At 42.5% G+C, this 16,928-nt stretch overlaps 1 protein-coding gene across 1 annotated transcript in view; it reads right to left on the bottom strand.

Moving 5' to 3' along the window:
* Nucleotides 1–16,928, bottom strand: part of LOC135546081 (protein jagged-1b-like) — a 48,613-nt gene that overhangs the window by 12,446 nt on the left and 19,239 nt on the right. The gene's annotated exons all lie outside the window — the stretch shown is intronic.

Raw genomic sequence — 16,928 nt, 5'->3', positions numbered from 1 at the left:
AAGGTTCAATCAATTCAGTTTAATCTACGTACGTAGTTCAGATCCAAATGGATTTGTCACAAAGTGCTGAGCCACAATCTGGCGTGAAACACCCAAAAGAGCTAGCCAAGAACATGTAGCAGCTCACAGTAGTCCTACTGATGAAATGAAACAAACACAACCTTGCAACCTCACAGTGTGAAGAACAATGTCATTTTTTGACTCACTCCAGAAACGTCCATAAAATCCATAAAGCAGATGGGCTGTGATGGTCACGGAATTTTGGATGATGGTAATTGGCCAGCCAAATGGCCGTGGTCACAGCAATAACAGTTCGAATAGCATTTTTTAAATGTTTGCAAATTAAATAATCCAATTAAATAAATCCTGACAAACATGTTCTCCTATCCTCCACTCCAGATACATAGAATGAATAGAACAGGCGTTTTCATTCTAGTCAATGATGGCATAATGGGTGGACTGGCTACCATTGCGAGTGTACCGATTGCAGAGATGGACAGACCATTTTTCTGGTTATATTACAGTCAATGAACAAAGTAGGCCACACAAAGCTGCTATTGCACTGGAGAGCCAGAACCTTAAGGACACCGGAACTGACCATTCTTTCTTTTTTTAAATGGTAAACAGAGTCTTAATTTATCCACCGTCTTTGGCCATAGGAGCAAAGCAGGAAGTAAAAAGCAGGAAGTGTACCCATCAATGTGTGCTGTGATTTGTTGATTCAACTCAGCTGACTTTACAAAAAAAAGACATGAGCCACATCAGTTAAAATCATTTGAATGAACATTCTACATTTCAGCAAGGAGCAACAAAGTTTCCTCACATTGTTAAGAGTCCATGTGAGCGCTGAAACGGACGCAATCTTGCGAAACAAAGTGCTCACATCCCAAAGTAAAACACTTTTTTGGTTATTACATGATTCCACGTGTTATTTCATAGTTTTGAGGTCTTCACTATTATTCTACAATGTAGGAAATAGTCAAAATGAAGAAAAAACCCTGGAAAAAGTAGATGTGTCCAAATGTTTGACTGGTACTGTACATGTATACAGTGTCCTCAATAATTATTGGGAAAGGGAAGCATTTTTTCATCTTTTGGCTCTATACTCAAAAAGTTTGTATTTTAAATCAAACAGTGACTATGAGGTTAAAGTGCAGACTACTTTAATTTGAGGGTATTTTCATCCATATTGGATGAACTGTTTAGAAATTACAGCACTTTTTGTACATAGTCCCCCCCCATTTTAGGGCACCAAAAGCTTTGGGACAAATTCACTTATACAGTTCATTCGGAATGTATTCAGACCCTGTTACGGTTTTCTTCTGGTGAAAGAGAGGAGGACCAAAATGCAGCGTGGTTATCTTTATACATCTTTAATGAAAGATGAAAAATACAAACAATTTTACAAAACAAGAACAGTGAAAAAAAAAAACAGCCCTATCTTGTGCAACAAACACAGAGACAGGAACAATCACCCACGAAATACTCAAAGAATATGGCTGCCTAAATATGGTTCCCAATCAGAGACAACGATAAACACCTGCCTCTGATTGAGAACCACTCTAGGCAACCATAGACTTACCTAGAATACTATACTACACACAACCCCATCAATCTACAAAACCCCTAGACAAGACAAACACATAATCACCCATGTCACACCCTGGCCTGACCAAAATAATAAAGAAAACACAAAAATACTAAGGCCAGGGTGTGACAGACCCCTTGACTTTTTAAAAACGTTTTCTTGCGTTACAGCCTTATTCTAAAATGGATTAAATAAACATTTCTCCCATCAATCTACACACAATACCCCATAATGACAAAGCGAAAACAGGTTTCCTTGAAATGTTTCTACAACTTGATTGGAATCCAACTGTGGTACATTCAATTGATTGGACATGATTTGGAAAGACACACACCTGTCTATATAAGGTCCCACAGTTGACAGTGCATGTCAGAGCAAAAACCAAGCCATGAGGTCCAAGGAATTGTCCGTAGAGCTCTGAGACAGGATTGTGTCGAGGCACAGATCTTGGGAAGGGTACTAAAAAATGTCTGCAGCATTGAAGGTCCCCAAGAACACAGTGGCCTCCATCATTCTTAAATGTAAGAAGTTTGGAACAAACAAGACTCTCCCTAGAGCTTGCCACCAGGCCAAACTGAGCAATCGGGGGAGAAGGGCCTTGGTCAGGGAGGTGACTAAGAACCCGATGGTCACTCTGACAGAGATCCTCAGTGGAAATGGGAGAACCATCTAGAAGGACAACCATCTCTGCAGCACTCTATCAATCAGGCCTTTATGGTAGAGTGGCCAGACGGAAGCCACTCCTCAGTAAAATGTACACAACAGCCTGCTTGGTGTTTGCCAAAAGTCACCTAAAGGACACTCAGGCTATGAGAAACAAGATTCTCTGGCCTGAAAGCCAAGCGTCATGTCTGGAGGAAACCTGGAACCGGTGAAGCATGGTGGTGGCAGCATCATGCTGTGGGGATGTTTTTCAGCGGCAGGGACTTGGAGACTAGACAGGATCGAGGGAGAGATGAACGGAGCAAAGTACAGAGAGATCCTTGATGAAAACCTGCTCCAGATCCAGAACACTCAGAACCTCAGACTGGGGCAAAGGTTCACCTTAAAACAGGACAACGACCCTAAGTACACAGCCAAGACAACACAAGAGTGGCTTCGGGACAAGCCTCTGAATATCCTTGAGTTGCCCAGCCAGAGCCCAGACTTGAACCCGATCGAACATCTCTGGAGACTGAAAATAATCGCTGCAAAAGGTGCTTCAACAAAATACTGAGTAAAGGGTCTGAATATTTATGTAATTGCGATGTTACAGCTTTAAATTGTAATAAATATCCACAAATGTCTAAAAAACTGTTTTTGCTTCGTCATTATGGGTATTGTGAGTAGATTGATGAGAAAAAACTATATATTCAATTTTAGAATAAGGCTGTAACGTAACAAAATGTGTAAAAAGTCAAGGGGTCTGAATACTTTCCGGATGCACTGTATGTGTATTAAAGTAGTAAAAAGTATTTGGTCCCATATTCCTAGCATGCATTGACTACACCAAGCTTGTGACTAAACACATTTGTTGGATGCATTTGCTGTTTGTTTTGGTTGCGTTTCAGATTACTTTGTGCCCAATGAAAATGAACAGTAAATCATGTATAGTGTCATTTTGAAGTCTGTTTTATTGTAATTAATAATATAATATGTTTCTAAACACTTCTACAGTAATGTGGATGTTACCATGACTACGGATAAGCCTGAATGAATAGTGTATAATGATGAGGGAGAAGGCTGCAGACACACAAATATCATACCTATAAGACATGCAAACCTCTCGCCATTACAATAACAGGAGAGGTTAGCATTGGGGGAGTGCGTCTGTTGTTATTAAATTATTAGAGATAGACAAATTGTTTTTTTGCACCCACTGTGCGTCATGCCCGCAATGGTCATGTGAGGTGAAATGTGAATATTTTGGGATGTGAGCACTCGGTGTGTTTGACCGGACGAAGATCCGTTTGGGATGGAAACGCTGTCAATAAAGCGGTGAATTGGGATCTTCAACAGCGTGCGGGCCCTTCTTGTACGACCACAAACTCTTCTCTAACTATGTAAAGAAAAAAGTATTTAATAAGAATATTTCATTTATTCAGATCTAGGATGTGTTATTTTAGTGTTCCCTTTATTTTTTTGAGCAGTGTATATATTTTTATATATTTATTATTATTTTTTGTTTTCAATACGGTTATGACGGTTATTTTATTTTCATGATGATCTTCATCCATAACCATTGTTTACACGGTTATACGGTAATTGTGCCAGCCCTATAAAGCAGCACTGATGTGATTTGCCAAGCTAGGCTACCGCAAGGAAGCCGTGCTACCCACATCTACGGATCCTAGATCAGCAGATCCGAGATCAGCACTCCTACTCTGAGACGTTTGTGGATACGGGCCCAGGTACAGTATGCCTGCATGATACGACAGAGTGGGGTGAACCCTTAGGAATTCAGCACCTTACAAACAGCAGCAACACAGAGAGAGACACACAGACATAGAGACATAGAGAGAGAGAGAGAGAGAGAGAGAGAGAGAGAGAGAGAGAGAGAGAGAGAGACTGTAGTACTGTATAGACTACTTCATCTGGCTACAAAAGGGCCTGTACAGGGACAAACAGCAGATATCTTACGATTTAGGATTTACAAAGATTCTTACATTTTTTCCCTGCTCATCCTGTCTTTTGGTGCAGATCAGCAATGAATAATTCAGACCCATGTCCCCCCTCCAAAACACACCAGTGGCTGCCATGCAAATCACCCCGCCGTGCATTGTGGGCCGGGTGTCCTCCTAAAGGGCTGGATGGATGTGCAGTCACGCCTCTGCTCTAAGGGCCCACCGCTGAGGGGATGAGTGGAGCGAGGGAGGGATGGAGAGGCTGACGACGAAAGGTGAGTTTAGATGGAAGAAAAGAGGGCGGAATATAGGTTAAAAGGTAGTGGGGAAAACCATTCAGGAGTGTGGAGGGAAGGACGAAGGGAGGGGAAGGTGCACTTAGAGTGTAGACGCGGAGAGCGCGCGCACGCGTGTGTGACCCGAGGTGAGGGTGGGGCATTGAATAAATAGGTCGGTGGGTCTTAGACCGGCCAGGCATTCAGGAGAACAGGAAACGAGACAGAATGCAGATACAGGAGGGAGAGAACGGGAGGATGGAACTCTGGCGTGGAAGAGGAATAGAGGAAGGTGGAAAGTGAGGAGTTGAAGGTTGGGGAATGATTTGTTAGATAAAGAAGGTGCGGAGAAGAAAAGTGCTAGAACAATGGATGACAGCATAGAGGAGCGGTAAAGAAGAGGTGGGGGGGCGAGGGGGGAGGTGTGGATGTGGAGAGCAGTGCCGAGAGGCACACGTGCGCACACACGCAGGATTAGAGAAGAGTGAGACATCCCTCTCAATTCAATTCAAGAGGCTTTATTGGCATGGGAAACATGTGTTAACATTGCCAAAGCAACGCCTATGGTGTTTACAATCCACCCCCATTCACACACACACACACACACACACACACACACACACACACACACACACACACACACACACACACACACACACAACTCCCAGATTTTTATGGCTCGGGGTGATGGACCACTTGCATTCATTGATGTTTATCATATAATCTCTTAGAGCATTGAAAAAATCCTTATAGACTGGCGACAAATTAGGATTGAAGAACAGCGACCGTTCTACCTATTCTATTTCTATGTGAGACGGGACTAGGGAGGGGTGATTATGGGCAAAAGTCATCATTGGTTTGGACATCCTGACAGAGAACTTCTGAGTAGGAAATGATGCAGCATCCAACACACACACACACACACACACACACACACACACACACACACACACACACACACACACACACACACACACACACACACACACACACACACACACACACACACACACACACACACACCATTACCTCAGTGTTGGCCTGCTCCCTGGCTACTAGCTAAGGACACCTTTCCCATCCAATTTCTCTTCTTATCTCTCTCTCTCCCTCTGTTCTCCAACCGCTGCTCCACCCCTCCCCCATTCTCCCCCACCCTGTACCTGCTCCCATGCCAGCAGCAGGCTACGACCTAAGGGAGGCCCATGTGACCCACAAACACACACATGCACGCAGAGCCCAGGTCACACACACACACAGCCAGGTGACACACACACTCAGGAAGGGTGTACCTGTGACCAAACCTGTTGCTAAGGCTGGGATCACACCCATGGGACCAGAGTAACCATGGTTACTCATCATGACATCTGTACACTCATTTCTTTGTTGTGCAATATTTTAGCCCTGCTATTACATGAATTGTTATTTTATTGCTACTGGACATTTTCATGTAAAAGGATCAATGAGCACCAACATGTGAAGTTCATAGGAGCATTTGGTGTCAAATTAAAACTAAGAGTCTATATTTTTGAGAAATGAAGGTATCCATTTTTCAATCATTTTCCAATCCGAACAATTTGGAATAAGCATACTCTACTATACCATACCTTACTCTACCGTACCGTACTGTACTCTACCGTACTCTACCGCACTGTACTCCACTTAACTCTGCTGTACTGAACTCTACTGTACTGTACTCTGCTGTACTGTACTCCAATGAAATGTATTGTACTGTACTCCACTGAACTCTACTGTACTCCACTTAACTCTACTCTACTGAACTCTACTGTACTGTATTCTACTGTACTGTACTCTACCGTACTCTACAGTACTGTACTCTACTCTACAGTACTGTACTCTGCTGTACTGTACTCCACTGAACTCTACTGTACTGAACTCTACTGTACTGTACTCTACCGTACTCTACTCTACCATACAGTACTCTAGTCTACCGTACTGAACTGTACTCTACTCTACTGAACTCCACTGTACTGTACTGAACTCTACCGTACTGAACTCTACTGTACTGAACTGCACTCTACTGAGCTCTACCGTACTCTACTCTACCATGCAGTACTCTAGTCTTCCGTACTGAACTGTACTCTACTCTACTGAACTCCACTGTACTGTACTGAACTCTACTGTACTGAACTGCACTCTACTGAGCTCTACCATACTGTACTCTACTGTACTGAACTGTACTGAACTCTACTCTACGCTTCTCTACTGAGCTCTACTGTGATGTCCAAACTTGTGAAAAATACACTACCGGTCAAAAGTTTTAAAACACCCACTTATTCAATAGTTTTTCTTTATTTTTAATATTTTTGTGAATAATAGTGAAGACATCAAAACCATGAAATAACACATATGGAATCATATAGTAACCAAAAAAGTGTTAAACAAATCAAAATATGTTTTATATTTGAGATTCTTCAAATTGCCACCCTTTGCATTAATGACAGCTTTGCACACTCTTGGCATTCTCTCAACCTGCTTCATGGGGAATGCTTTGCTAACAGTCTTGAAGGAGTTCCCACATATGCGGAGCACTTGTTGGCTGCTTTTCTTTCACTCTGCGGTCCGACTCATCCCAAACCATCTCAATTTGGTTGAGGTCAGGGGATTGTGGATGCCAGGTCATCTGATGCAGCACTCCATCACTCTCCTTCTTGGTCAAATAGCCCTTACACAGCCTGGAGGTGTGTTGGGTTATTGCCCTGTTGAAAAACAAACAATAGTCCCACTAAGACCAAACCAGATGGGATGGCGTATCGCTGCAGAATGCTGTGGTAGCCATGCTGGTTAAGTGTGCCTTGAATTCTAAAGAAATCACAGACATTGTCACCAGCAAAGCACCCCAACACATAACACCTCCTCCATATTTTACAGTGGGAAATACACATGTGGAGATCATCTGTTCACCCACACAGCGTCTCACAAAGACACGGCGGTTGGAACCAAAAATCTTCAATTTGGACTCCAGACTAAAGGACAAATTTCCCCGGTCTCATGTCCATTTCTCGTGTTTCTTGGCCCAAGCAAGTCTCTTCTTATTATTGGTGTCCTTTAGTAGTGGTTTCTTTGGAGTAATTCGACCATGAAGGCCTGATTCACACCGTCTCCTCTGAACAGTTGATGTTGAGAACTAAGAGTCTATATTACTACATTGTTGAATCTTGTTGAATCTTAATTCAGAGCAGATATTTAACAGAAAATAGAAAAAACGGAGGGAGATTTGACCAAAATCCTGCTACCAAACTTTGCATCTGCACAGTTCTTCCAGTAAATATGTTTTTGTCAACAAAATCTGCGTAAATAGTTGAAAATAGTCATTGCGCATAGAGTTGTAGGGTTTGGTAAACATTGAAATGAAATGTTTTTAGTTTGGCATATATTTGAAGTGAAAAATCTGAGTGTCAGCGCAATTCCGTTACCATGGAATTGCCCAATTGGTCTTGGGACTACATTTTTGTATGAACTGTGCTATAAAGGTCATTATCAAAAACCGTATTGCATCATTTTCCAATAATGCCATACTACAAAACAGATACACAGTGCAACACACTTCAAAATGTCATCTATCAGTAATGCAATAAAACACAGCTATGCAAAATCAGATGCACAGAAGCATACCAACGTATGCCAAAGTATATACACAACAATGGGACAAATATAAGCACCAACCGAATCATTATTATTACTGTTAAACCACAATAATCTGATGTGAAATATATACTGCAAATTAGAGGTCGACCGATTATGATTTTTCAACGCCGATAATGATACCGATTATCGGAGGACCAGAAAAGGCCGATACCGATTAGTCGGCCGATTTTTATATATATTTGAAATAATGACAATTACAATAATACTGAATGAACAATGAACCCTTTTATTTTAACTTAACATAATACATAAATACAATCTATTTAGTCTCAAATAAATAATGAAACATGTTCAATTTGGTTTAAATAATGCAAAAACACAGTGTCGGAGAAGAAAGTAAAAGTGCAATATGTGCCATGTGAAAAAGCTAACGTTTAAGTTCCTTGCTCAGAACATGAGAACATATGAAAGCTGGTGGTTCAATATTCCCAGTTCTTCAATATTCCCAGTTAAGAAGTTTTAGGTTGTAGTTATTATAGGAATTATAACGCGTCGACTATTTCTCTCTATACCATTTGTATTTCATATACCTTTGACTATTGGATGTTCTTATAGGCACTTTATTATTGCCAGCCTAGTCTCAAGAGTTGATAGGCTTGAAGTCATAAACAGAGCTGTGCTCAAGCATTGCTAAGAGTTTCTCGCAAACGCAGTCAGGTTCTGTTTGAATGAATGCTTACGAGCCTGCTGCTGCCTACCACCGCTCAGTCAGACTGCTCTATCAAATATCAAATCATAGACTTAATTATAATATAATAAACACACAGAAATATGAGCCTTTGGTCATATTAATATGGTCAAATCCAGAAACTATCATTTCGAAAACCAAACGTTTTTTCTTTCAGTGAAAAACGGAATGATTCCGTATTTTGTCGAACGGTGGCAACCCTAAGTCTAAATTTTGCTGTTATATTGCACAACCTTCAATGTTATGTCATAATTTTGTAAAATTCTGGCAAATTAATTGAGGTCTTTGTTAGAAAGAAACACAGTTCGCAACGAGCCAGGCGGCCCAAACTGTTGCAAACCTTATTCTGCTTGCACTAAATGCAAGAGAAGTGACACAATTTCCCTAGTCAATATTGCCTGCTAACATGCATTTATTTGAAAATATGCAGGTTTAAAAATATATACTTCTGTGTATTGATTTTAAGAAAGGCATTTATGTTTATGGTTAGGTACATTTCTGCAACGATTGTGCTTTTTTGGCGAATGCGCTTTTGTTAAATCATCACCCGTTTGGCAAAGTAGGCTGCGATTCGATGAAAAATTAAAAGGCACCGCATTGATTATATGCAACACAGGACAAGCTAGTTAACCTAGTAATATCATCAACCATGTGTAGTTAACTAGTGATTATGTGAAGATTGTTTTTTATTAAGATAAGTTTAATGCTAGCTAGCAACTTGCCATGGCTCCTTGCAGCCACAAGGTCCTTTTGACGCTGCACTCGCGTAACAGGTGGTCAGCCTCCCACGCAGTCTCCTCGTGGATTGCAATGTAATAGGCCTTAATCGGCGTCCAAAAAGGCTGACTACCGATTGTTATGAAAACTTGAAATCGGCCCTAATTAATCAGCCGTGACAAATACACACACTCCTAGCACCCGCACATATATCCACTCACTCTCTTACAGAAACATACAAACAAACTTTCTTTGACACACAATGTTTCCCTCTCTCCTTGTCACTCGACCCTGCAGCTCCTCCACAGCAGACTGGTTCCACTCGCTCTCTTACAAGTCAGGATAGAAACACACAGATACATCGCTAAGGTCGCTAATGTCGCTAAGGGGGAACGAAACAGGCATGACTGAGTACACAGTGTGTGCGTGTGCGTGCCTGCGTGTGTAAACAACAGTAATGAGACACAGGGTCACTGATGACATCAGCGACAATGACAATAATGCAGGGATATTTCTACCTTTAGTCACCAAAACAACAACTTTGTGATATTTGCGCTATTTGGGACAATAACAGCAGGAGGGATGACAGAGCCGGGGGAGTGACATGCATGTTGTTTATGTCTGAGAGCGTGGTGTGTGTGTGTGTGTTTGTGTGTTTGTCAGGGTGCAATGTCGTTGTGGGAGTGTGTGTGGGAGCGCAGTGTTGTCCGGTGTGTGTGCGCAGACTACCACAGTGTGTTTTGTGTGTGTCATTTCATTGTTCACTGTATGTGTGAGCATGTGTGTGTGCGTGTGTCGTCTAAAGCTGAGGAGAGAGCTCAAAGCGTATCACGGCAGTGAGTTGAGAGGCTGGAAAAAAGAACATTAAAACACTTTCAAATGTAAGATGATTCATTCAAGAGGACACTCAACTGGACTTTCCTAACCTCACTAGTTCCTCCAGAAAACATCCATGGAATGTCTATCATCTCTTGCAGAACTGTCATTTGTTTCATCTTCTCTTAAACCAGTGTTCTGGAAACATTTGACAAATGTTACCCCTCGTAACCTCTCCATCCGCAACAAGTCTGGGGTTGATGTTGCTGTGGGCTGGAGGGATGGATGGATGGATGGGGCCTTTTTCCATTTGGACATACCACAGCTCCACAGTTCCAGGTCTCTCATGCTATATGCCCTCATTGACCACTCTTCTTAACAGGCTGTGTTCGCATGGAGAGAGAACGAGAGGGAGTTCCCAAAACAAGACGCAATAACAACAAGGAAATGAAACAGCCATAAATCGCTGGAAACTGTCTGATTGTTTCTCCCTCCCTTCCCCTTCAGTCTACCATAAATTAAAGAAGGCCTAAGTTAATTATGCCCAGACAGATCCCCATTAATGCCCACAATCCTACCCCTCCACATTCCTTTTCCTCAAAGCTCATGGAGCCAGGTGTGCTCCTCTCTCTCCATTTATCCCTGATGTTTAGTCTCTCTGCCTTTCTCTCTCTCTCTCTGTTATGTCTTTTATTCCTCTCACTCCATTTCGGATGGGCACCATGACCCTCCCCCTCCAGTCACTCCCCACCTCTCTCTCAGACATGGGCAGGGAAGGATATCCCGGCTGAGCCAGGCTGTACAAACACAGCTCTACGACAGGAAGGACTCCCAGCCCCGAGAGAGGAATTTCCCTTACACACATGCACGCGCACACAAACACACACATACACACACACACCTACACACACACACACACACACACACACACACACACACACACACACACACACACACACACACACACACACACACACACACACACACACACACACACACACCAAAAGTGCACATGAGAAATATGACAGTCAAAACTATCGACTATAACAGTATTTTCTCTCTCTCTCTCTCTCTCTCTCTCTCTCTCTCTCTCTCTCTCTCTCTCTCTCTCTCTCTCTCTCTCTCTCTACCTTTCCACCTCCATCACCACATTTTCTACATGAGCAGCACACCAATCATTCTGCTACCAGGCCCATTACCATGAAAACCCCTCTCTCATACAGATGGCACCACTCTCCTGAAGTATCAATAGCCCAACTGTAATTATAGACACACATACACACACACACACACACACACACACACACACACACACACACACACACACACACACACACACACACACACACACACACACACACACACACACACACACGTCGCCTCAGTAACAGTGTTGTCATGACAGCGGTGCTTGAAGCTGAATACCACCACACCAGCAACACCCGAATGGAATCACAGCAACAGTGGGTCCATCCCAAATGGCACGCTATTCCTTATATAGTGCACTATACCCTATGGGCCCTGGTCAAAAGTAGTGCACTACGGATGGAAAATAGGGTGCCATTTGAGACACACAGTTTTACCTTTCCAAGACAGACCGACCCGCTAGTGTGGATTTACAACAGGTACATGAACAGAAGGGGTTATGTTAAATAGTAGTAAGAATATGGATTCGCCAATGAGGCGGCAGCGTAGCCTAACAGTTACAGTGTTGGACAAGTAACCGAAAGGTTGCAAGATCGAATCCCCGAGCTGACAAGGTACAAATCTGTCGTTCTGCCCCTCAACAAGGCAGTTGACCCACTGTTCCCAGGCCGTAATTGAAAATAAGAATTTGTTCTAAACTGACTTGCCTAGTTAATTAAAGGTTAAAAAAAATGAGAGTACATCCTGGTGAATTGATTTTGGCACAGCTTTGATAGGCATTTATAATTCTGGAATGACTTCTAATCTGACTATTTCTAAAAGAGAGAGACCAACACTGAATGTACAAAACATTAAGAACACCTGCTCTTTCCATGACATAGACTGACCAGGTGAACCCAGGTGAAAGCTATGATCCCTTATTGATGTCACCTCAAATCAGTGCATATGAAGGGGAGGGGACCGGTTCAAAAAGGATTTTTAAGCCTCGAGACAATTGAGACACGGATAATGTATGTTCTAATCATATATATGTTTCACCTTTATTTAACCAGGTAGGCCAGTAGAGAACAAGTTCTCATTTACAACTAGAGGAAGAGGGCTCAGGGAAGAACCATATTAAATGCTATCAACATCATAATACTTGATCAAGCCTTACAATAACAGAGGGAAAACAAATATATGCAGTGTGTGTGGAAATGGACATCCCTCTCCCTCTATTACAAGTTAATCTATTGCCCTCATACTCTACCTGTTCCCTCTCCCTCTTTCTCTTCCCTTCCTCATTACGTACTGTGACATGCAACTCGTCAGGGAAGTTAGGAACCGATATACACAGGCAGTTAGGAAAGCAAAGGCCAGCTTTTTCAAACAGAAAGTTGCATCCTGTAGCACAAACTCAAAAAGGTTCTGAGACACTGTGAAGTCCATGGAGAATAAGAATATCTCCTCCCAGCTGCCCACTGCACTGAGGCTAGGAAACAATGTCACCACCGATAAATCCATTATAATTGAGAATTTCAATAAGCATTTTTCTACGGCTGGCAATGCTTTCCATCTGGCCACCCCTACCCCGGTCAACAGCCCTGCACCCCCCACAGCAACTCACCCAAGCCTCCCTATTTCTCCTTCACACAAATCCAGATAGCTTATGTTCTGAAAGAGCTGTAAAATATGGACCCCTACAAATCACCCGGGCTAGACAATCTGGACCCTCTCTTTCTAAAATTATCTGCCAAAATTGTTGCAACCCATATTACTAGCCTGTTCAACCTCTCTTTCGTATCGTCTGAGATTCCCAAAGATTGGAAAGCTGACGTGGTCATCCCCCGATTTGATAGCCAAGTTAACAAACAGATTACCGACCATTTCGAATCCCACCGTACCTTCTCCGCTATGCAATCTGGTTTCAGAGCTGGTCATGGGTGCACCTCAGCCAGAGACAATACTGTGCAGCCGTATTCATCGACCTGGCCAAGGCTTTCGACTCTGTCAATCATCACATCCTCATCGGCAGACTTAAAAGCCTTGGTTTCTCAAATGACTGCCTCGCCTGGTTCACCAACTACTTCTCTGATAGAGTTCAGTGTGTCAAATCGGAGGGCCTGTTGTCTGGACCTCTGGCAGACTCTATGAGGGTGCCACAGGGTTCAATTCTCGGGCTGACTCTCTTCTCTGTATACATCAATGATGTCACTCTTGCTGCTGGTGATTCTCTGATCCACCTCTACACAGACGACACCATTCTGTATACATCTGGCCCTTCTTTGGAGACTGTGTTAACCAACCTCCAGACGAGCTTCAATGCCATTACAACTCTCCTTCCGTGGCCTCCAACTGATCATAAATGCAAGTAAAACGAAATGCATACTTTTCAACCATTCACTACCCGCACCTGCCAGCCCATCCAGCATCACTACTCTGGACGGTTCTGACTTAGAATATGTGGACAACTACAACTACAAATAAACTATGAGTTTACAGCCAACTGGTTAGACTGTAAACTCTGTAAGCATCTCCAATCCAAAATTAAATCTAGAATTGGCTTCCTATTTTGCAACAAAGCATCCTTCACTCATGCTGCCAAACATACCCTCGTAAAACTGACCATCCTACCGATCCTCGACTTCGGCAATGTCATTTACAAAATAGCCTCCAACACTCTACTCAACAAATTGGATCACAGTGCCATCCGGTTTTTCACCAAAGCGCCATATACTACCCACCACTGCAACCTGTACGCTCTCGTTGGCTGGCCCTCGCTTCATACTCGTCGCCAAAACCACTGGCTCCAGGTCATCTACAAGTCTTTGCTAGATAAAGCCCCGCCTTATCTCAGCTTACTGGTCAACATAGTAGCTCTTACCTGTAGCAAGTGCTCCAGCAGGTATATTTCACTAGTCAACACCAAAGCAAATTCTTCCTTTGGCCGCCTTTTCTTCCAGTTCTCTGCTGCCTTGACTGAAACGAACTGCAAAAATCACTGAAGCCTGAGACTCATATCTCCCTCACGAACTTTAAGCACCAGCTGTCAGAGCAGCTCACAGATCACTGCACCTGTACATTGCCCATCTGTAAATACCCCAGTAAATACCCTATACTGTATTTATTTATTTATCTTGCCCCTTTGTACCCCAGTATCTTTACTTGCACATTCATCTTCTGCACATCTATCACTCCCGTGTTTAATTGCTATATTGTAATTACTTCGCCACAATGGCCTATTTATTGCCTACCTCCCTTATCTTACCTCATTTGCACTTTTTTCGACTGTATTATTGATTGTATGTTTGTTTATTCCATGTGTAGCTCTGGGTTTTTGTATGTGTCTAAATGCTTTGCTTTATCTTGGCCAGGTCTCAGTTTTCAATGAGAACTTGTTCTCAACTAGCCTACCTGGTTAAATAAAGGTGAAATAAAAATGGCTTCTCTCGCACTACCTCTTTCTTTACACATTGTTATCTGTCTCTCAAACAGAGGATGGATGGAATTGGAGGAGACATACAGGGAGAAAAATACAAAGAGAGCAGCAATGCATATACACTGCGTTTCAAAGGTTTGGGGTCACTTAGAAATGTTCTTGTTTTCCATGACAACATACATGAAATGCGTTGCAAAATAAATAGGAAATATAGTCAAGATGTTGACCGGGTTATAAACAATGATTTTTAATTGAAATAATAATTGTGTCCTTCAAACTTTGCTTTCGTCAAAGAATCCTCCATTTTCAGCAATTACAGCCTTGCAGACCTTTGGCATTCTAGTTGTCAATTTGTTGAGGTAATCTGAAGAGATTTCACCTCAGGCTTCCTGAAGAACCTCCCACAAATTGGATTGGCTTGATGGGCTCTTCTTACATACCATACGGTCAAGCTGCTCCCACAATGGCTCAAAAGGGTTGAGATCGGGTGACTGTGCTGGTCACTTCATTATAGACTGAATACCAGCTGACTGCTTCCTCCCTAAATAGTTCTTGCATAGTTTAGAGCAGTGCTTTGGGTCATTGTCCTGTTGTAGGAGGAAATTGGCTCCAATTAAGCGCCGTCCACAGGGTATGGCTTGGAGTTGCAAAATGGATTGATAGCCTTCCTTCTTTAAGATACCAGTAACCCTGTACAAATCTCCCACTTTACCACCACCAAAGCACCCCAGACCATCACATTGCCTCCACCATGCTTGACAGATGGCGTCAAGCACTCCTCTAGCATCTTTTCATTTTTTTCTGCATCTCACGAATGTTCTTCTTTGTGATCCGAACACCTCAAACTGAGATAAATCTGTCCATAACACTTTTTTCCAATCTTCCTCTGTCCCGTGTCTGTGTTCCTTTGCCCATCTTAATCTTAATCTTTTTTATTGGCCAGTCTGAGATAGGGCTTTTCCTTTCCCAGCCTAGAAGGCTAGCATCCGGGGGTTGCCTCTTCGCTGTTGACGTTGAGAATGGTGTTTTGCAGGTACTATTTAATGAAGCTGCCAGTTGAGGACTTGTGAGGCGTTTGTTTCTCAAACTAGACACTCGAATGTACTTATCCTCAGTTGTGCACCCGGGCCTCCCACTCCTCTTTCTATTCCGGTTAGAGCCAGTTTGCATTGTTCTGTGAAGGGAATAGTACACAGCGTTGTACGAGATCTTCAGTTTCTTGGCAATTTCCCGTATGGAATAGCCGTCATTTCTCAGAACAAGAATAGACTGACGAGTTTCAGGATAAAGCTCTTTGTTTCTGGCCATTTTGAGCGTGTAATCGAACCCACAAATGCTGATGCTCCAGGTACTCAACAAGTTTAAAAAAGGCCAGTTGTAATTGCTTCTTTAATGAGCACAACAGTTTTCAGCTGTGCTAACATAATTGCAAACGGGTTTTCTAATGATCAATTATCCTTTTCAATTATAAACATGGATTAGCTAATACAATGTGCCATTGGAACACAGGAGTGATGGTTGCTGATAATGGGCCTTTGTACGCCTATGTAGATATTCCATAAAAAAATCTGCCGTTTCCAGCTACAATAGTCAAGTACAACATTAACAAAGTCTACACTGTATTTCTGATCAAATTTATGTTATTTTAACCTTTCCGCAAGTAAGGCTAGTTTCCTGAATTTCCTCCAGTCTGACGTGCCCAAAGTAAACTGCCTGTTACTCAGGCCCAGAAACTAGGATATGCATATGAAAACACTCTGAAGTTTCTAAAACTGTTAAAACAATGTCTGTGAGTATAATATAACTGATATAGCAGGTGAAAACCCGAGGAAAATTGATCCGTAAATAATTTTTTGGGAGCTCAGAATGACTTCCATGCAATGCCATTGAAAGATCTAATTTCCGTCTCCCAGATTTCAGTTCCCATGGCTTCCAGTAGAGGTCAACAGTCTTTATACGGTTTTAGGTTTAAGTATTTGTAGTCGTTCCAAGTTGAGCACCAGGGCAAAAG

The sequence above is a fragment of the Oncorhynchus masou genome, chromosome 9 (assembly GCF_036934945.1).
Source record: "Oncorhynchus masou masou isolate Uvic2021 chromosome 9, UVic_Omas_1.1, whole genome shotgun sequence".
Lineage (NCBI taxonomy): Eukaryota > Metazoa > Chordata > Actinopteri > Salmoniformes > Salmonidae > Oncorhynchus > Oncorhynchus masou.
Note: the sequence above shows the minus strand (reverse complement) of the source record. Positions and strands in the feature narration are given on the sequence as shown.